We start from the raw sequence: 22,194 nt of genomic DNA, 5'->3' as shown, positions 1-22,194 counted from the left end.
CTAAGATTTGATTTAATTGATCAGTATCTCTGGCTAACCAATATTTTGCCACATTTCCAGTGGCTCTGGAATCATTTCAGTATAATTACTGATTTGTCTTGAGCTATGATTCATTGTAAAGTTCTTAAAACCAATAGATAGCTAGGAAGATCTGCCATTTAATACAGAGAGGTGTCACAGAGCTTCCTAGGAGTTAAGAACTCTTACGTGAATTTGTATAGATAAACTAAATGAGGCCGTTTATGAGAAACTTGTTCTCAAAGTTAGTAAAGGCTTTAGGCAGGAACTTGGCTGCTGATGGCAAATGCACAAGTAGATGTAAATGTAATTCAACCATTAAAATCTAAACCCATAGAAGCGAAGAAATTCACAGTTAAAGGAGGAAATGGGTTGTGCAGAGCTTTCTCCAGCCGTGAGGCACAATGGGGTGTATTGAGGAATTGGAGGCATCCCGTAGTGTGAGACATTGAAGGCATCTCTCATGTTTCATTCCTAACTTGCAGATTACAGAGCATTTATGGATTTGAATATTCCTTATGAAGTATCATCTTTTGGGAACTGGTTAGAAAGGAAAGAAACTTCATGGGTTTTTACTTTGTTATTACCTTGAGGCTGCAGACAGAGGTATGAGGATGGATTCATTCGCATGAGAGAATTTTGGGTTAGTAGTCTGAAACATCAATGTCCTGGCCGAGTATTCCTCCAGGATTTCATGCATTCATGATCCATGTGTACAGACCTCAGTTCAGGCAAAGCTACAAGACAAACAGAGACTTAGTGTAACCCAGCACGCTCTGTTCAGCTTGGATGTGCAGAGTTTGATTTCTTATCAACATGAGAGCTATTTGGAACAATGGAAAATTGTTTTCCATTTCCACTTCTCTCAACTATGGTAAAATAAACTCTCTATTTAGCTTATGTGTGAGTGGGTGGTTAGTGTGAATAAAAAACTCAAAAATGACCTGGTAACACCCTGCTTGCATATATCTTGTGGTTTCAGAAAACTTAATTTTAAACATACTTTTTAAAAAGTGTCTTTATCTTGACAGGCTTTTAAGATTATCTGGAAAATATAATATCTCATTTGAAGAGCAGAGTCATCTTAGCAACAGGCAACTTGGAAGGAAATATACCTGAAAATATAAGAATGTTAAGTGGGCACACAGAACATGTGCAGGCGTCCACAAAAACACATGTGTGTGTGTGCATGTGTGTGTGCACACACACACACACACGAAGGAGCAATCAGAGATCAGGAGAACACCTGAACTACACTCTAGAGAAAAAAAAAATGAAGTGTTTTTTCTTGCCTTTTTCCCTTCACACAAAGCTTCATCATACAATTGGGCATTCCACATTTCAATTTGAAGTTAATCAGGATGAAAGTACCTGAAGTACAGGGAGAAGAATGGTTGACACCACAAACAATGATCTAAGAATGTTATTGATGTCATCTGAGTAAACACATTTTTAGTAAGCCAAGGAGCCTATGTTGGCCACCACTACGGTATAAACAACCTGTGGCTATATGCATTTGAGGTCTTAAAAATGACTCCACCCCTATCATCTACAGTAAAAGAAAAATGTTTATAATAATACATATATTGACTTCTGCTTTCTAGTCAATAACAAGATTTATTGTCCCACTCTTCAGTCAATTTTAACCTCTTTGGGTCAACAAATCTTGATATTGATCTCAACAGAAGTCAATACCTGCTTATTACTTACCTCCATGTTTAGATGCCTACGAACAATTCTTATGGGCATTTCCTTGACAGGCAAAAGTGAATCCTTGCTGTCTACTTTCTATACAAGATACCTTTCTGTGGGCTTCACATATATTGTCACTTTTACAAGCCTAAGTTCAGATCTAGTTATAAAACTAAATGAGGAAAGAAGATAGATGAGTTCAAATATCTGTAATTATAAGCCAGAGAGCTTTAGTATTCCCTTATCATTTCCTAAATGATAAAAATCACGATCTTTTGTATTAATTATTCTCTAGTCATTTCCTACATCAAAGATAATTAGGCAACATGATATTTTTTTATTCAGCAAAGAAAGAAACACAAAAATATTTTTAAGAGTGAAAACTGTTGCATGATGGTATTCTATAAAGGTTAAAATTCTAGACTACTTTAAATGCTTTCCAAAACAAGGAGAGCGGACTAGTCATGCATTCCAACAAACGTCTGCCAAGCTCCAACATCGAAACGCGGAGATATTTGAGATTTGTAACTTCTACCCTCGTCAAAGATATTCCAGGTTAGATAGCTAAACAGCTTTCAGGAAAGAACTTTTGTTTGTTTGCTTGGCAATTGAAAAGAAATGAAGATCAAGGAAGCAGCCTCACCTAGACTTTTTAATGAATGTGAGACAAGTCCTACCAAAGGCAATTATTAAACTATCCCCCAAAGTTGTTTGTTCCGCTTATGGATGCAGTCCTGGTTCCATAAGACCTCTAGGTGTAAAACAGCATCATCAGCCGTCTTGCTAACCTCACCTGTTGAAATATTAAAAAGGAAAAAAGAAAACACCAATATGTACAAACCCAGGGGCAGACAAAGCAAAATACACTCAAGGCTGTAAGGAATTAATTTTTCAAATTCAATAAATAAACCTCCATTGCACATGTATGCTAAAATGCTTAAAATTAAAATTCAGAAATACTTATCTTTTGTGTTGCCCTTGAAATACTTTGCCTTCTCTAGATTGGCTCACAACATCATGAAGTCCACATTAAAACCTATGTCTTGCCACAGGCCAAATGCCAATAAATAATAATAAAAAGGAAAAAATGGAGCCATGTAACACAGATTGCTTTAACTTCAGCTGAAGTTTGTTGTTGCACACTTTTTTTCTGTTTTCCAGGTAATATAATTGTGAATTAAATGTGAAGAAACTGAAAGTGGAACATTAGGAGAAAAAAGAACACTGAAATACTTAAATGTGTGTTAATGCAGAATATGTGTAAGCTTTCATAATAATTTAAAGCAGTTTTCTTAAAGATGTGGAAGCATGTTCTTTCAATAGTCACTACTAGCTTGTTAATCAATTTTTATAAGCTTCGTCTAAGAGAGTTAATTTTTTAAAACTCTGCCACTTAATTTGCATTGTGCTTCCTGAATAAATTCATTAGCTTCCTCTACAAGTCTTAGTTTCTGTTTGCCAAAATAACCTGATCAAAAGTGAAAAATGCAGTATAGAATAAAAAAAAACAAAAGAAGCCTGTTGTGTTACTGACACCAAACTTCTTTTGCAAATATAATTTAATCATCTTGCAGGTCCATTTCTTAATTCCTTCCCTCCTGGCAGAGATTAGGAAAAACAGGGTTGTGTGCCTTCAACTTTGTAAGGCTGGGAATGTAAGAAGTCCGTGAGCAAGATGTCCATGAAGTGGCTATATTATAGGAGGTTTCTGCTAATTTAATGGACTTAAAAAAGATGAAAAAGAGAAATGATTTCTTAAGCTCAGCCATTTGGGGTGGATAATTCTTTGTCACAGGTGGGGAGGAGTTGTTCTTCTGTGTATTGTAGGATATTTAGCAAAATCCCTGGCTTCTGCCCTACAAGATGCTAGTGGCACCCTTCTCAGTTGTGACAACAAAAACTATCTCCGGACATTGCCAGATGTCCTGTGGGGCATAGAATTGTCATACCAGAATAGACTATTGTAGGTAAAATGTCAAGATATATTGCAAAATCATCTATTGCTCTACTCATGACAGGCTGGGTCTAATTGATAGCCATTTTGGATTACTGTAGGCAAAAAGATAATTATTAAATCATCCCTGCCAAAGTTGTTTATTCTGCTTATGAATACCTCTAGGTTCTGTAATACCTCTAGGTGTCGACTGAACCAACAACCTTCTATTAAGTGAAAACAGAATGGTAGACCTTAAAAGCCACGTCCACAAGTCCAGATAGAGAATAGAATCTTAGAATTTTAGGACTGGAAGGAAATCTGAGGAGCATCTATGCAAACATCCTCTTTTTTACAGATAGACAATGAATCTAGCAAGGATGTACGACTTAACCAATATCATGTAGCTATTTAGTGGCAGAGATAAGAATCCAAACCTTGAACTCCAATTCCAGACTTTTTCCCCTAGACCCTCTGTAGGCCTATTTCCTATGGTAGAGTATGAGTTACACATAGAAGCCTTTCCAATACCATTTGTATGTGTAAATTTAAAGGATACTGACGGTGTAGATAAAATTTCCTTCAGATTTTTTAAACGTAAGACTTTAGACTTTGCTTGTCATCTCAGATGATAATTTGCCTGGATTTGATCCCCTATTCAGGACAAGGCATGTTCAATGTGTTGCTTTCTTTTGGAAGATGTTATGACCATAAGCAATAAAATATTATTAGATATTTTCATTTAAATATTTCTTTATTTCCTAAAACTTACCCTTTCCCCAAGTTCCCCCCAGATTCAACTAGATGGTTTTCCTAGTTTAAAAACTCACATTGGCCTTTACTTCCTTTTATTTCTTATGTTGTTTTCCAATTTCTAAGTGCTATCAATTCCTTTTCTTCATAATATTTTTGAAAAAAGTGATTTCTTGGGGCGCCTGGATGGCTCAGTGGTTTAAAGCCTCTGCCTTCGGCTCAAGTCATGATCCCAGGGTCCTGGGATCAAGCCCCACATCAGGCTCTCTGCTCCATGGGGAGCCTGCTTCCTCCTCTCTCTCTGCCTGCCTCTCTGCCTACTTGTAATCTCTGTCAAATAAATAAATAAAATCTTTTTAAGAAAAAAGAAAAAAGTGATTTCTTTTCATATTCATTGCCATTACACTATAGGGTATGTATATAGACTAATAATCCATGCCAAATCTATTTTGCCCCATCTAGTCTTTTTTCCCATCTACTACCCAACCTATCTTGCACACAACCATCTGGGGATTCCACAGTGTTTTATGTCATGAATCTACCAATAAATATTAATTGAACAATTCTTGGTGTTTTATGTCATGAATCTACCAATAAATATTAATTGAACAATTCTTGGGTCAAGGCAATATTCTAGGCATAATTGCTACATAGAAATGGTGAGGTGGGGCGGGGGAGAGAGAAGGGGATTTGTAGCTAAAGAAGTTTTAGATAAGGCCCTTACTTTTAGAGTTAATATTTTGGCTGAAATGTACATTGCACTAAACTAAAAAGTTTAAAGAGTACATATACATGCAAATTGGTACATATAGAACTTGACATTTTGTACTTCAAATTCCTGAGATGATACATCCTCTCAAAATTCTAGTTTAATGATGAATCTTAATGATAGTTTGAAAAGATCTTAAAATTCCATTTGTGATAATCTCAACACTGTTCTCTCCCATGTGTGTTTATTACAGCAACAAATTTTGCAATGGCAGCAAACCTCGTGTAGTAGTAGCTGGTGTTACCATTTGCTCTTTGCCAATTAGAAGGATGTTTATGGTATATGCTCAGACTGACCAGTGAACATGAGGCTAGGGCCATTTTGAGGGGACCCTTCTCGTTTTTCAGAAACTATTGGCCATACCAATATTTATTCAGAGATTGTTTATTCACAAGTCATCTCTGGCAGTGTCCTAGTTTCAGGGTTTCCTTTTTCATCTTCATATTAGAGATGGTGCCCAGACCCTTAAATGTAGTAGTGTAGCAAGACTGAGACTCTAGTGGTCTATAGAATTACCTCAGTTTGGTTTAAGTTTTGGGTAGTGATTTAGCATTCCTGTGTAATAGGTGTTCTCTTAGTTAAAAGTTATACGTTCTCTTTATGTAAAAAGATGATTGTAATTGTCACTTTTGCGATTAGACACTTCTTTTGTGTGTGTGGCCTGTTTCCAACCTTCCTAGGGACATCCCCTCTTGGCATCCACAATTTTTATGAGAATGGCCATTTTATTTTATTTATTTATTTATTCATTTATTTATTTTTTAAAGATTCTATTTATTTATTTGACAGACATAGATCACAGGTAGGCAGAGAGGCAGGCAGAGAGAGAGGAAGGGAAGCAGGCTCGCCGCCGAGCAGAGAGCCTGATGTGGGGCTCGATCCCAGGACCCTGGGATCATGACCTGAGCCAAAGGCAGAGGCTTTAACCCACTGAGCCACCCAGGTGCCCCAAGAATGACCATTTTATACAATATGACTTTGCCCTTGGGTGCCACAGTCGATTGACTCAATAGTTCGACTCCTGTCCAAACTGGGCCACTGAACCTGTTCCCTGAAAATTAGAATTTAAAAATTGTTTAATGATTTTTTAAATTTATTTAACACAGAGAAAGAGATCACAAATAGGCAGAGAGGCAGGCAGAGAGAGATAGGGAAACAGGCTCCCCGCTGAGCAGAGAGCCCGATGCGGGGCTTGATCCCAGGACCCTGAGATCATGACCTGAGCTGAAGGCAGAGGCTTAACCCAGTGAGCCACACAGGTGCCCCAGAATTTTTTAATTTTTAATTATTTTGTTATTGAGATAGAGGTGACACACAATGTTACATTATTTTCAGGAGAACAGTATATTTAAGTCTCTTTGTTATGCCCCTACCATCTTTCACCATAGGATGCTATTACAGTACTATTGACTATATTCCTTGTACTGTAACTGTTATCCCCATGATATATCCATTCCATAACTGCTCCATATCCTTATCCATACCTACCACTCCTCTTCATCCATTTTGCCCATCCCTCCACCCACTTCCCCTCTGGCAACTATCAATTTGTTGTCTGTATTTATAGGTCTGTTTTGGCTTTTTGTTTGTTTGTTCATTTGTCTTGTTTTTTAGATTCTACATATAAATGAAGTCATACGGTATTTGTCTTTTTCTGCCTTTTGTTACTTAGTGAAATTTTGAATTTTAGGGTGAGAGTTTTGGCAATCCCTCTTGTAATTACAGATGTTAAATGTAAATTAACCTGGGAGCTGCTTCAGTGGCCAGTTTTAGGCCATGCCATGGAACCAGCTGGTTTACACGAGGAGAAAGAGAAATGGAAAGATGAATAAAAAGGTAGAGTGACTGGAGATAGTCTTCTATTCCCTGGTAATTCTGGTAGTGCCTGAATCCTACATTATTGACCTTTCCATGTGAGATTTTTCTTGATTTCCATAGGATATCTCATTATTCTCCAAATAAATCCTCCTATTTCTGTACTCCTTTCAAGTTTTTTTTTTGTCACTTGCAATTAAAATATGTATCATAAATACCTTCTGCCTTTGCAGATCCATGGGAGGAAAATGTAGTTTTAAATAAAAACCAGTCTGAGGGCCATGAATGGTTAAACAGTCACATAGCTCTGTGCATACACCTTCACACTCCCACACAGATGCTAAAATATGTGGTATAGACTCTATCTTATATAAAAAAATAAAGCCCACAAATAACATAATTGTTAAGAGACAAATTAGAATTTGCTATATCATTATTTGGTTTAAAATGTTTATTTGCATCCTATTGTTATTAGAATGTAAACTCTTGAGTCTGGTGTTCTAGATCTATTCCTAAGTCCTTTTGCCATGTTCCCTGCCTACAAGGCCCTGCCCTCTTCCTCTCAGCCCAGTGAAACTCTTACTCATCCTTCATGGTCACATATAATTTCCACTTCTCAAGTTCTTGAGCCCACAGAGGGCTCTTTATTCTCTGAAATCTTGTAGCTGTTATTATTTTAATCCTTTTCTTAGCATTTCCTATTTGCGCTATATATAGTTGATTAACTATTTTAGAAGTATTGGTTTTAATTCTTTCTGGGAGTGTAAGCTCTTTAAGGTAGAAACTGTGTTTTCTCGGTTTTGTTTTGTTTTGCTTTGTTGTTACTGTACCCTCTTCCTGCCCTGCATCCACTGAAAATGAGCATTTGGTAGAATGCTTTTTTGGAATTAACATATAAAAGAGTAAAATGTGGTATATTCCCTAGGGGAACCAATTATAAATTTTACTGAAATGGGCATTAAAATTAAATTAAACAGCTCATATTAGCAGGAGGTAAAAAAGTTTAATCCGGAAGCTACTATAGATACAGGGACTTTTGAGATTTCAGATATAAATCTGACAGTATATAAGTAAATTGGGAGGCATGATGGTTAAAGAGGAGAAAATAGCCAAATCTTACTTAAAATATTTATTTATTTTTCCTAAATCAAGGAAAGTCTGTGCATTCTCTAACCCTTTAGACAGTGAACTCCGTGAGGCCAATTATCATATCTGCTCTGTTCAACATAGTAAAGCCTGTCTCTGGCTCTCTGTTTAGTGGAATCAACCACTAGTGGGAATTTCCACCGATGCATAACCAGGATACATTTTGTAGTGAGTATTTCTACAGAGACTGCATGCACTTCTAGCATTTCCAGAATTTGTACCCTAGTTTTTGTAGTGGCAAGTAGGGACTGATCAACATTAGTGAAGTATTAGAAATGCAATTGATGAAATTCATATAGCCAGGGGAGTAAAACCTCTGTGCCATGGAGACTAAATTCACCAGTAGTTGCAGTTAGGAGAACTGAGAGCTTCAATTAACAAGGGGTTCTGATAACAAGAAGTGAGCAAACAACAAGGAAGAGCATTGGCCTGGACCAGAGCAGATAAGCAGAGGACAAAGAAGCTGATGTGAAGAGTGGCATAGAAGGGGTTCAAACTAGAGCCAAAGGGGCATTCCCTAGCTTCTCCTAGTTAAGGGCTTCATTACTATCCTAGTGAGGAATGTATGATGATTTTATCAGTCATATTTTTCTAAGTTGTACTTCAGAAACAGCGACCTCCAATTCTAGGTGGCTTGAGATCACAAAACTTGACTGCATTTTTGGTTGGATGCAAGTCCATTGAGGTCTTAGTGCACCTCCTCTTCATTCTAGCACACAGACCAATAGAGCACCTGCCATCTGGGATCCTCCAGAATAAGGATTGCTAAATATAGCAAATGATAATATAAAATACCCAGTTAAATTAAAATTTCAGATAAACAACAATTATTTATTTATTTATTTATTATTATTATTTTAGTGCAAGTGTGTTCTGTACAATATACATATACAAAAAAACTATTTGGTGTTTATGTAATTGAAATTTAACTGCATGTCCTATTTTTTTTTTTTCTGGCAACGCTTTGCCAGGCCCATAAAGGGGGAAAAAGAGAAATGATGTGACCTCTTGAAGGCTTTTAAGCCTTCTACTCAGAAATGACACTTGACACTTCCACTTCTCACTCACTGGCCAATGAAGATGTGACTAAATCTGACATCACTGAGATAAGAGGTATAATCCTCCTTTAGAGGTAGGCCTAGCAAGGAAGGAGCAGCATTATGATGATGGTTACAGTATCTTCTACTCCAGTACTAAGAATGAAAAGTTTGTTTCATAGTATGTGTGGGTTTGTACTTTTCGGTCATCTTTTTTTCATCTCTGAAAAGGAGCTAAAACAGCTTCTTCTGTTAGTGTGAAGTAACTGAGGCAGGAAAGCCTACCTACCATTTGCTAGCAGTCTCTCATTCTCTGAGCTTCCAGAGAAAAGCAGTTCTTTGCACTTCTGCTCCTAGTTAAGGGGAATACTTGAGTTTGACAATGAGGGGTCGTTTCTGTTGGGTTGACTGTTGTAAGCCCCATTATTTTAGGGCAAGGCTCCTGATGCTAGTGAGTGAGCAGTGAACTGAAAATGGAAATCTGAGAGGGTGAAGAAAGTAGTTTTGTCCGTGGAGGCTAACATATGTTTGAAGTGTTCATGTTTGCCTGTGGCCCATGGACCCTTCCATACCTCATTCTTGGGGATTACCTTCTATCTTTGGACACATAGTGCAGGCTCTTCTTTGTAACTATTTTTCCTGTTAAAGGTACTCCTTGTTCATATTTCCTTACATTTCAAAAGATATTTTGCTGGGGAGAGGGCAGTGATGGATGGAGATATGGGCTGGTGCCCAGGATTTTCCTGGTCCCTAAAGCCCTTCTAGTTTGGTCCAAGATCTTACATATATACAAAATCTTTACTGAAAACTAATTTCTAACTTTTCTTACTTTTCCTGTCCCAGAATTCATTGTTAACAGTGCAACATGTGGAAATTTCTCTCAGTTGATTTTCGAGGTCGACCATAATAGAGCTGGATCCCTGAAATAGCCTGGAATGTAATGAATACCTATCATCTGCACTGACTTCTGTTTTGCTGGGTTTTTCTTTTCAGTTAAAGGCTGTTTCTAAATATTATTTTCCTACTACATTATAATGTACTTTATATTCAGAGTTTGCCTAAACAGGACATTTGGCTAATGAAGTGAGATAATGGGGAATTAAATGGTTTTCAGTGTGAAGGGAACAACATTATTTACAGGGTATATTGCCGATTAAGGAAGAGACGGCTTTTTTTCCTTTAAAAAAAAAAAAAGACAAGATAATAATTAAGTTCCCTTAAACATAAAGTCATTCCCAACTTGTGATATGGTGTGATCACATGGGATTTCCTAATTTAATATCAACCACAAGGTGATAATCTTTTCATATTGAATATGCTGGTATAAAATGAGACTTCTACATTGTATGTCACAATTCCTGAAAATTATCATATACTTTTAGGTGAAAAGTATGGTTCATCTGAAAAAACATGAGGCTATCTAAAATCTCACAAATATACTTTTTTTGAATGGAATTACTTCACCACAGTGCCATCAGCACTAAGAAAGAGAAATGAACTCTATGACTTTTTTATTTTAAGCACTGGGGATTGACAAAATAGTTTAAAATAATGGGGCAGAATTTGCAGATAGTAAGAAAAATTTTTATATAAATACACTATGTGCCCCAGGCTATGATAAAGCTTACCTGACCCTATTAACAGCTTGTTTTACTTTTAAATATGTAATTTATTAATAATTTTTAGCTTTATTTAAAATACAACTTGATAATATTCAGTTTTATACCTGCTTATAGTTTTGTTGTGTTTCAAACAACAGAAGTAAATTATTCTGTAGTTGAGAACAGAAATTCCAAAAGTAAGGAGCATTTTAAGATCATCTAGTTCCAGGGTAGTATAATCTGGGCCAAGCCCAGCTACCCTCTACTACTTTGCTTCTGGCAGATCTTGCGGATCAATGGAAGAGCTAGGACTGGGAATCAGTCCTTCTTAACACAGCAGTTCAGATGGTCAGCTAGCAAACTGGTCTGAATTGGCAGACAAGATGGAACAATTTTGTTGGTGCTAATGGGTCCAGCCCCCTTATCTTACAAAAGAGGACACTGGGACCTAGATAGGCTGTGAGACTTGCCAAGGGAGGGCAGAAGTGGGACCGGGTCCACCTTGATTTACAGATCTAGTGCTTATCCTCTTTACCAGACTGTTCAGGCAATTTAATTTAATGCAGTTACTTTGAAATGGCATTTTATTTTTTGTATGGCATTCTTGATATAAAATATTACATAACCATTTTCTCAATGTCAGAAGAGAAACAAAGGAGAAAATAGTCTTCTTATTTTCATGCACAATTAGTAAAAAAAAAACTGGAGTTGTAAAAAGCCTTAAAATGGTATAGAAAAATAATGTTATGTGAATAATTCAAATTACTTGCAGCATTGTTCTAAGAACTTTATATTCTGAGTTGTTTAAAATGATTGGGGGAAGGGAGAGAGCGAATGAAACCCATAGCCCTTCAAATGCCAGATTCAGTCTCTAGAGGACTCAGACTTAAACTGATTCTAAGACTGGTTTAATCAGTAATCTGCCATCTGATGATAAATTGATCTGCTGTAGAAAATAGGAGGGGACTAAGAACAAAGAGACGGGGGAGCCCAGCATTCCTCGTAAACACCACAAGATAGGAAATCTGCATTTTCACCCAGTGCTCCAAACCTCTAGGTATAACGTCCCATGCTGGGGAAACAGTAATTAGTGCCTGTTTTCAGTTTTGAGTCAAATAGAGAATACACACAGAGAACTGTTTATTTTAGTAATACATGTTTATTGTGTTAGAAATACCTGTTCCTATACTTGCAGCTTCAGGTAGGGACAGCTCAAGGCATAACGCTGAGCAAGGAAAAGAGTTCTCAGTGTCACTAGCTTTCTGTTGTTAGAACTTCCCCACTATCCTCTGCTGCCCCTAACTTCCTTCCCCAGTTTGGTGACACATTCTTCACCTCTCTGAGATATTCTCTGCCATGGACTTCTAAGACTTGTGTATTAATACTTGTTATTAGGTAAAGATCTGATAATATCATTAATAATGAAATATAAGTGATTAACAATATGTTATCTTCCGTAGGGATATTTGCATTTTAACAGAAAAACGAAGCCCTAAGCCAAAGAAATCAGGATTTTTCTGTTTTGTTTGGTGACAAGATACTTCAGTGGGATCTTCCTTCTGGAACTTGTAGGATCCAATCTTATTAACTGGGCAGGATCATGAAGTGTAAGCTTCAAGGTTGTTATTATATAAGTCAAACAGCTTTGATGGACTCGCAGAAGAAATGGCCACCATGGAGATTGAGTTAAAATGTAGAAATGTGGGGCCCCTGGGTGGCTCAGTGGGTTAAAGCCTCTGCCTTTGGCTCAGGTCGTGGTCCCGGGGTTCTGGGATCCAGCCCCTCATCAGGCTCTCTGCTCAGCAGGGAGCCTGCTTCCTCCTGTCTCTCTCTGCCTGCCTCTCTGCTTGCTTGTGATCTCTGTCTGACAAATAAATAAATAAAATCTTTAAAAAAAATGTATAAATGAACTTTGTCTCCTGAAAAATAATTTTATTTATGATTGATCTTGATATGAAGAACTCAATGATTTTGTTCTCTGTTTGAAATGGTTACTGTCCCTTCGCTGCCCCACTCTGAGGGACAGTGTCTTGTCTCTTTTTTTTTTTTTTTAAGATTTTATTTATTTATTTGACACAGAGAGAGAGATCACAAGTAGGCAGAGAGGCAGGCAGAGAAAGAGGAGGAAGCAGGCTCCCCACCAAGCAGGGAGCCCGATGTGGGGCTCGATCCCAGGACCCTGAGATCATGACCTGAGCCGAAGGCAGAGGCTTAACCCACTGAGCCACTCAGGTGCCCGTCTTGTCTCTTTTTTGAGATCTCTTCCTTCTGATTAACATGATACTCAACCCCTCTTAAAGACCTTTCATCCTTCATCTTCAGGCTGATATCTTAAACATTGACTCCTGAGAAAGATCATGCATAAATGCTGTTTAATTCCTTTTTCTCCTTTTCATCCCCAACTGGGACTACTATTTTTTATGTTCCCAAATGCACTTTGTTAACTACAAAATATTAAACAAAAGTGAATACACCTTATCTCTGTGATCATATCATCATCTCAAATTTCTCCAGAGCCAGGAGAAACTGGTATTGGGTGATCAGATCATATGGAGTGGATTATAAAAAGTGAGTCAAATTGTTAGTATTTGCAGGGACATAGTCTTTATAGGATTTTTTTTTTTAAGATTTTATTTATTTATTTGAAAGACAGAGATCATAAGTAGGCAGAAAGGCAGGCAGAGAGAGAGGAAGGGAAGCAGGTTCCTGCTGAGCAGAATGCCCGATGTGGGGCTCGATCCCAGGACCCTGGGATCATGAACTGAGCCGAAGGCAGAGGCTTTAACCCACTGAGCCACCCAGGCGCCCCTGCAGGGACATAGTCTTAAGCATATATTTTGGTGATAGCTATCATAATATGTTTAAATGTCAAACTAGGGAATTAAAGTGGTCCTGAGAATAAGACAGAAAAAGATAACAAAAGGAACATAATGGTTTAAGTTTTGATTATTGTATGACTAAGAATTCAAATCCAGTCATATTTTGAACTGTAGGCAGACTGACAAAGAAAAAAGGAGAAGGACTCATATACTCTTCACTTGACAGAAAGATTGCTAAAGTTAAAAAGAAAATAGTGGGACAAAATAAGGGCTATAAAAGAAATATTAGGATGGAATTTTCTAGTTTTCCTCAATGTAAAAGATAGAGTGACTGTGTCCTGCGTCTTGAGTGAATGTTATTTTCTAAGGTGCTCTTGAAGCTCTCCCTGGCAATTCTCTGCACTGTGCAACATTGAGTGACCACTGGGTGTGTGTAAATGGGGAAAGAACCAAGGAATATGGAAAACCGTGGACTGATCTCTGCTCTTGCTGAGCTTTTAAACTTTCTCACAAAATGTGTGTCCGGTACTAGTAAGGTAGATAAAAGGGCTTTTCACCAAGAAGGAAGTAGGTCAAAGGCTTAGGAAATAAAGCAGATTTATTATGTTCTGTGTGCATTATTCCTCCTTTAAAAATAATTTTTGGAAGACAGAAAAATATCTAGAAACACAAATTTAAAAATTAATGTAATAAGGGGATGAATCACTAAAGCTGCAAGAAGAGACTTCTGCAAATGAGATGCTATAATGTACTCTCCTTCCGATCTGTAGGGACAGTCTGAGACAAAAAATTCTTTTTCTAAGTCTAGGCCTTCATGTAACCAAATTGTACAGGTGCTGGAAGCATTATGCCTTGAGATATTTTGCCAAGGAAGTGGCGTTTGACTCTTTACTAAAGAAAACCACATTCTTCCTCACACTCAAAAAAAGAAAAAAGAAAGAAAGAAAGAAAGAAAAAAATCACACCTCTATTCAGAGCCCAAGTTGTCATCAGACAGGAAAAGGTTGGAGTTCATTTTTCATGTGCATTTCTATGGCTACAGAGATAATTGGGTTGATTCCATCTAGCCTTCACTTCTCTTGCATTTTAATTGAAAATCCTCCAGAGTGCTAGAAGCACAGAGCTGGCCTGAGACTCGAAGGGACTTCACTTAGGCAGCAGTGGACCAAAATGACAACCAGAGGACAGACTAAGCAGTGTGTGAGACCAGGGGCCTGTTGTGTTACTGCTTGAAACTTATGGCCAAGGGGCTGGGGGCAGTCTATGCATTCTGTACTTGTGTTTGGCTTGGAAATACAGTTTTCATTTCTGGCTATATTTGATTTAACATTTTTATCACAGCATTTCTGTCAAGGCGAGTGTGTGACAACAGGTCCGTCATCAGCCTGCAGAATTTAAACTGAGTCTAGTTGATTAAAATACAGGACTCAACTCAGGAAACAAACTGAGGGTTGCTGGGGTTAAGGGGGACAGGGATAGGGTGACTGGGTTATGGACACTGGGGACAGTATGTGCTATGGTGAGTGCTATGAATTGTGTAAGACTGATGATTCACAGACCTGTACCCCTGAAGAAAATAATACATTACATATTAATTTAAAAAATAAAAAAATTAAGCAATAAATAAAGTGCTTTTAAAATTTCAAAAAAAAAATATACAGGACTCAAGAGCAAATAGCATTGAAGGCAGCAGAGAGTGTAACCAGCCTATAACTTTCAGAAAGTATTAAAATGGGTATACATTTAATTTTGTTTCCATTTTTCATCATCAAACCCATCCCTATTAAAGCTTTGCAGGTTCAGTTGGTCAAGTTTTATGATTGAGTGGACTCTGAGCATGCTCAAGGTATGTGTAGGAGATTAATTTATAAGCTCTTCTAACTCTGAATCTCTAAGGTTTATTCTGTCTATGTGTTGTTTGCATAATGCACTTTTCTACAGCTAAAGCAGTACCTAAAAGGGATTATTTTCATATTCAGCACATTAAAAATCTAGCTCAATTCACAGATCCCATTCTGTGTTTATGCCTGAGATAACAGGTGAAAAGTATCTCATTACAAGTGTCCATGAAGCAAACATAAGAATGAGAATGTTTGGGGAGAGAATGTACCCCTACTGAAATTAATTCCCCAGTGCTTTTATTAAAGTCTGCAAATTGCATTATTTTCCCATCATATTTGAAATATTGCCCTCCCTTAATGCCTTCTCTAACCCATGCCATGCCATCTTCCCTGGAGTGTCTAGACATGGTATCTTAGATTTATGTGTATGATCTCAGTGTGTTACAACATCACTCCTGACTAATGCATTATTACAATACTTACAGATATTCCCAAGTGCCACTGTATTGATTAGAAAATCACCAATCTGCATATGCACACCATCTGTGCTGTGGAGAAGCAAAAAATGCAGGATGACATTTGCCTTATTCGAGGGAAGATTCGGAAACCACTAATAGAACGAAGAGGGAATTCTCTTTTGCAAGGAAGGAATTTGGCTTTTTAGAATTAAAATAAAAGTACATAAGAATTTTTATAGAGCTTATACAGTATAAACCTAGAGTGTTTGAAAACTACCCGTTTCTTTCCCCTTTCACCAGTAGTTGGAAAGGCCAGGTCTCAGCATGCAAACAGCATGCTTAACCATTTAGATCCTGAAAATGATACCATATCAGGACCACTGGTGCCATGAAATTGATAAATCTCAGCTCAACTGCAGCAGCCCTTTGGTAGAAAAGCTGCCTGTAGTGAGCAGTCGGTTGTGTCTCAGTGGAAAGGCCAAAAGCGTGCCTGCAAAAGATGAATGAGGCACTCACCTACTGGGCTGAAATGCTTTTAAAGGACAGGAATCTGTTTATCTTTGATTGATTGTTCAGTCTGATACTTTCCTTTATAAAGTTTATTGACTACAAGAACATAAATCAAAGAAAAACAAATCACAGGTTCAATTTTGGGGGCATTGACATCCTGCCATCTCTGCAGCAACTGCTCATACAAGTCAAGGGGCAGGAAGAAGGATGCAAGTAACTAGGGGGGAAAAATCACATGATGGAAATGGCCACTAGGAAAGCTCTACTCCTAGGATTCTCCTAGCAGCTCTTAGGTGGTAAATGTCTTGATACATACTACAATGCCAGGAGTTTAGGCAGCTGCTAGAATGTGAATGGTCCAAAAGAAAAAAAAAAAAAAAAAAAAAAGAAAGAAAGATAGATAGAAAAGGGTTTTTAAAAAATAACCAATTATAAAAAAGTGACACCTCCAGATCTGCCATTTTTAAATATCCTCTATTATTGATCAATCTGTCTCCAGTCTTAAACATTTGAGTGTATTTATTTCACTGCCTCCTATCCTTAAGAAAAAAAATGGAAAATATTAAAACAAGAACTCTAATGACATTTTAGTGAACAGGGGATAGCAGCAACAGGCTCTAATCACATGCCCACCCAGTTCTGCCCCATCCCAATGCAGGGAATTATTGTCTTGCCATCATTACCTTTAAGGGGATCTTGTCTGCAAGGTTTGTGGGGTAAACTCTTAACAATAGTTATAACCCAGATGGATTTATGCCAGTGACCCTCATAAAGGATCACATTGTATCTCCTTTTAAACTAAATTTGCAAGGACTAAAATGTCTACAGTCCTCTGTTAGTGTGGACATGTGCCTTTCTCTATAGTTTGGTTAGATCAACAACCAGTTTCCCATTGTGGAAAGTTAACAGCATCATTCTCAAAATTTGTCCTTTTGAAATATCTCTGACTTAAAAAAAGTGTATTCTTCATTCCCTATGCATTTTTCAAGATGGTTGTCTTCTGGTTTTTGCCTTTTAGACAGCTGAAAATTATTTAGGGGCTACTTTGGGGTTCAGGGAGGTGTTGTCTTTGGGTTTCAGAAGCCTGTCTCTGAACAAATTTTCTATATTTCATGGAAAATCAGTGAGGGTTGGGGGCAAAGGAAGATGCATAAACCAGTCCTCTCCAAGTGGGTGTCTGTCAGAATTTCCACTTATCACCCCAGGCAGCAGTAGTCATGGGCGTATAACTGAACCACAGAAAGTAATGCTCGCCAAACTGACAGTAACTGTAGAAGAAAAAGGGAAGGAGTTTGCTGCTGGAAAGAGCGTAAAACATGTCTTTACTTCTTCTCTGCTTGAACCCGGAGCACCTCACAAAGCCTTCCCAAGAGCAAATATCACTTTGCAGTGGTCACCACTGGCAGAGCCACTAATGAGGCCTATTTGGAGCGACAGGGTCTGCCTGTGCACATTAGCATCTCTAAGTTATCCCAATTAAGGAACAACATACAGCAGGGTGGGCATTGTTTGGATACTGGTGCCCTGCTTGGGTGTGCTGCAAGGAACAAGGCCAAAGGCTGAGTGCCTCGAACCACCCAATGTGTGACCTAATTGCTAATTGATGCACAACCTTGGGTGGCCTGCTGCTTCTTAATGATGTTTGAGACAGTTTGGGGTCCTAAAACAACAAGGTTGTTTTGGAACAAAGCCAACAATTTATCTTCATTTATTGGTATTTTACCCCTTTGGGAAAAAAAAATACACACTGGAAAATGGTAATAAGAAAGACAGATACCAAACTGTAAGGAACACAGTCCCGTTGTAGCTAGTAAGTAGAAAGTCTAATAGGTAGAAAGCGAGGTAGTGTTAGAGAAGATATTTCTGGAGCATCCAGAGGTAAGGAGAAGATAGAAAAATGTATTGCACATTATAGTTCAAAGATGAGATCACAACAGAAACTTTTAAAATTTAGAGAATTTCAGAACCCACTGCCTATGAGAATGCCTTAATTATCACATTCTCCACAGTTCACTTCTGGTCTTCACATTTTCAGGCAACTGTAGAATAAGTAAACAATTTCCAGATGAGTTACAAAGATTGAGAAAGGTGGGCTATTTTTGACAAGATGGAAATGGAGACGGGTGGACATTTTTCATTCATTATTTTATTCATTCATTTAACATCGTTTAACCCCCTTCTGTGCTCTAGATACTCATCTAGGTGCTAGGCTTTATAGGATGTACAGAAATGACTTGACAGAATTTATACATTAGCAGGAAAAAAATCATTAAATGAGAAAAAAATAATAGCTGAATTTTATTAAGTTTCTCAGTACATACTAGGCAGGGTAAGGGTGTTAATCTAGAGGTCAAGAATTTTCCTGAAGAAGTGGATGTGGCCTTGACACTGAGGAGGCCATTCCTCTGGTTCTTGGGATACAACTAATTTATAATTGCCCTTAAAATTATATACATTAATATTTGGTCTGCTCTTAAAATCAAGAAGTAACATAAACTTTACTTAAATATAGTATAATTTTTAAAAATCCTCTTCATTTCTACACAGTGACCTCTGTAAGTGCGAAAAGATGTAGATTGTGAAAAAAAGATAAAGTAGAAAGAGAGAGTAGAAAGAAAGAAAAGAGAAGAAGAGAGATAAAAAGGAAATGAGGGCAAACAGCAAAGGAAGAAATACACCTGCAGTAACAGGAGTACTCATCAACAGACATAAAAAGAAGAAAGTACTTGGCAGATACAGATTGGAAAGAAGAAAAAATAGAAGTAAAAGAAGAGATATGGACATAGTAAAAGGGAGTGGGAAGTGAAAATGTATTGTGGCTCATGGGACAATTTCTAGTCTGACACAAACTGGTCAAATCTTTCTTGTTTTTGCATTATAGTTTCAGGAAGTAGTTACAGCTCCTTACTAACTCTAAATGCTAAAGAGCTGGCCAGTCCCTAAACATACTCTTATCATATGATCCAGCAATCATGCTTTTTCATATGTACCTAAAGGATTTGAAAACTTATGTCCACAAAAAACCTATGCATGGATGTTTATAGGAGCTTTTCATAATTATCAAAACTTGGAAACAACCCACATATCCTTTAATAGGTGAATAGATAAAGAAGCTGTGGTACATCCAACAATGGGAGATTATTCAGCAGTAAGAAGAAATGATCTCTCAAGCCATGAAAAGACATGGAGGAACCTTAAAATTCATGTTACTAATAAGTAAAAGAAGTCATTTTGAAAGGACCACATACTATATGATTCCAGTTAATTCTAGAGAAGGCCAAACTATGGTGACAATACAAAGATCAATGTTTGCCAGAGATGAGGGATAAGGGAAGTATAAATAGATGGAACACTGATTTTTAGGCAGTGAAAATATTGTGTATGATATCATAATGATGGATATATGTCCTTAGACATTTTCCCAAACCCATAGAATGTAGAACCCCAAGAGTGAATCCTGTTGCAAGTCTGCTTCTCCCTCTACCTCTGATCCCCCCACCCAACTCATGCTTGCTCTCTCTTTCTCAAAAAAAAAAAAATTTTTTTTTTATTCGAAAAAGAGAGGGAGAGAGAGATAGAGAGTATTAGCAGTGGTGGGGGGTGTAGGGGAGGAGCAGAGGGACAAGCAGATTCCCCACTGACCTGCTGGGTGGGGAGCCTGATGCAGGACAGGGCTGGATCCCAGTACCCTGAGATCATGACCTGAGCCAAAGTTAGACACTTAACCAACTGAGCCACCCCAGCACCCCTCCTCTGACTTGTCTTACCAGACTTCTTTCTTCCTAGTGAATTTTATCCTTGGGGTTCTTTTACTAATTTTTTTAAAAATTTGTTTAAAATTTTTACTTTAATAAAAGTATTTAACTTAAAAATTAAACGTAGTTTATCTTTAAGCATTTCCCACCCGTTTCCTCAAGTACATGTTTGTGTGTTTTGTATTGTTTCTTGCAATTATACTGAAGTTTTACATACCTATGGAAAGTTCCGAGATCACAAATGTATAGTTTGTAAGTTTACACACCAAAATAACAAGCATCTAGATTCAGAAACAAACCATAATCAGGGCCTCAGAAGTTTTCTTGAGGCCTAATTAGTCACTGTCTTTTTTCCTGAGACTAACCATTATCTCATTTCTAATGCCATAGGTTAGATTTGTCTAGTTTTGAACTTTATATAAATGGAATTATACAGTATGTACTTCCATGTGTAGTTTTTTAGATGAACATTATGTTGGTAAGATTTACATAATACATTTGGTTATAGTTCATTATTCTCATTGGAATATAGTATTCCATTTTATGTATATATCATAATTCATTCTACTGGTGACAGATTTCAGGATTATTTTCAGTTTATGACTATTCTTTTTAAAAGATTCATTTATTTGAGAGGGAATGTGCATGTGTGAGTTTGGGGAGGAGCAGAGGGAGAGAACCTTCAAACAGACTTCCTGTTGAGGATAGAGCTGGCTTTTGGGCTGGATCCCAGTACCCAGGAGATCATGACCAATGAGATCATAACCTGAGGCAAAACCAAGAGTCTGCCACTTAACTGACTGAGTCACTGTGCCCCCCTCAGTTTATAACTATTATGAATGGTGGTCCTATGAAAATTATGCAAATTGCTAGGTCATTAAGTACACTTATTATGTTTTAATTGATGCTGCTAAACAGTTTTTCGAAGAATTTTACCAATTCACATTTATACCAGCATTGTATGTGAGTTTTAGCTGATCCAAATTCTGCCAATACTTGGTTTTGATAGTCTTTTTTATTTTAGCCATTATGGTGTTGTACAGTTGTGTTAATTGTGGTTTTAATTTGCATTTCCCTGAAAACTAATCCAAGATGAAGACATTTTCATTTGTTTTTTTTTTTTTTTTTTGAGATACATCTATTCAGTTTTTCCCAATTTTAAAAATTGGTTGTCTACCTTTATTTATTGATTTGTTGGAAGATCTTTACATATTGTGAATTAGAGTTTATGATATTGGAAGAAATATTACTATTACTTTTGTCTTTTATTGTTCTTAATGGTGTCTTCTGATAATTTGAAGTTTTCAACTAATGTCCATCTTACCCATTTTTTCCTTTTTAATCCCGTATAAGAAAATTATTCTCATCCCAACTCATTAAGATATGTTTTCTTCTAAAATGTACTATACATTTCTTCATTCATTCATTTAAAATTTATTTTTATCTTTCATTCAGGATTATAATCATCCTGGATTTTTTTTATATGTGAGGAAGGGAGTCAAGATTACTTTTTTGTCAAATGGATCTCTAATTGACCCAAGACTATTTATTGAAAAGATAAATTCCTGACCCCACTGCTCTGCAGCATCATTAATTTTCACTTTTATTATTATTAACTGTAAATATTTTTCTGGAATTGTTACTTTATTCTTTTGTCTTTCTTTTCTTTTTTTATGCCACTACGTAATAGTTGTGACATCTGCTAATGTAAGTTCTCCACCTTAATTCCTTCAAGATGCCGTGGTAGTCTTTAGACCTTTGTATATCCATATAAAATTAGAATTATCTTGTCAGCTTCCACAAAACAACATCTTGGAATTTTAATTGGATTGCTGTCTTTAAGACATTTATCTATTGAAGTCAGAAATATGATTTAGCTTTCATTTATCTTGATCTTTTTTACTCTTTTTCAGCAATATTTTATAGTTTATAAGAGGTCTGGTACATCAGTTATTATATTGATCCATAATTTGACTTTTTATGTTTTTAGAAATTATTATTTAAAATTTTTATCTTCTGATTGTTTGTTGCAAGTATGTAGTTATAC

The sequence above is a fragment of the Enhydra lutris genome, unplaced genomic scaffold (assembly GCF_002288905.1).
Source record: "Enhydra lutris kenyoni isolate GAN:26980312 unplaced genomic scaffold, ASM228890v2 scaffoldscaffold9, whole genome shotgun sequence".
NCBI classification, from domain to species: Eukaryota; Metazoa; Chordata; class Mammalia; order Carnivora; family Mustelidae; genus Enhydra; species Enhydra lutris.
Note: the sequence above shows the minus strand (reverse complement) of the source record.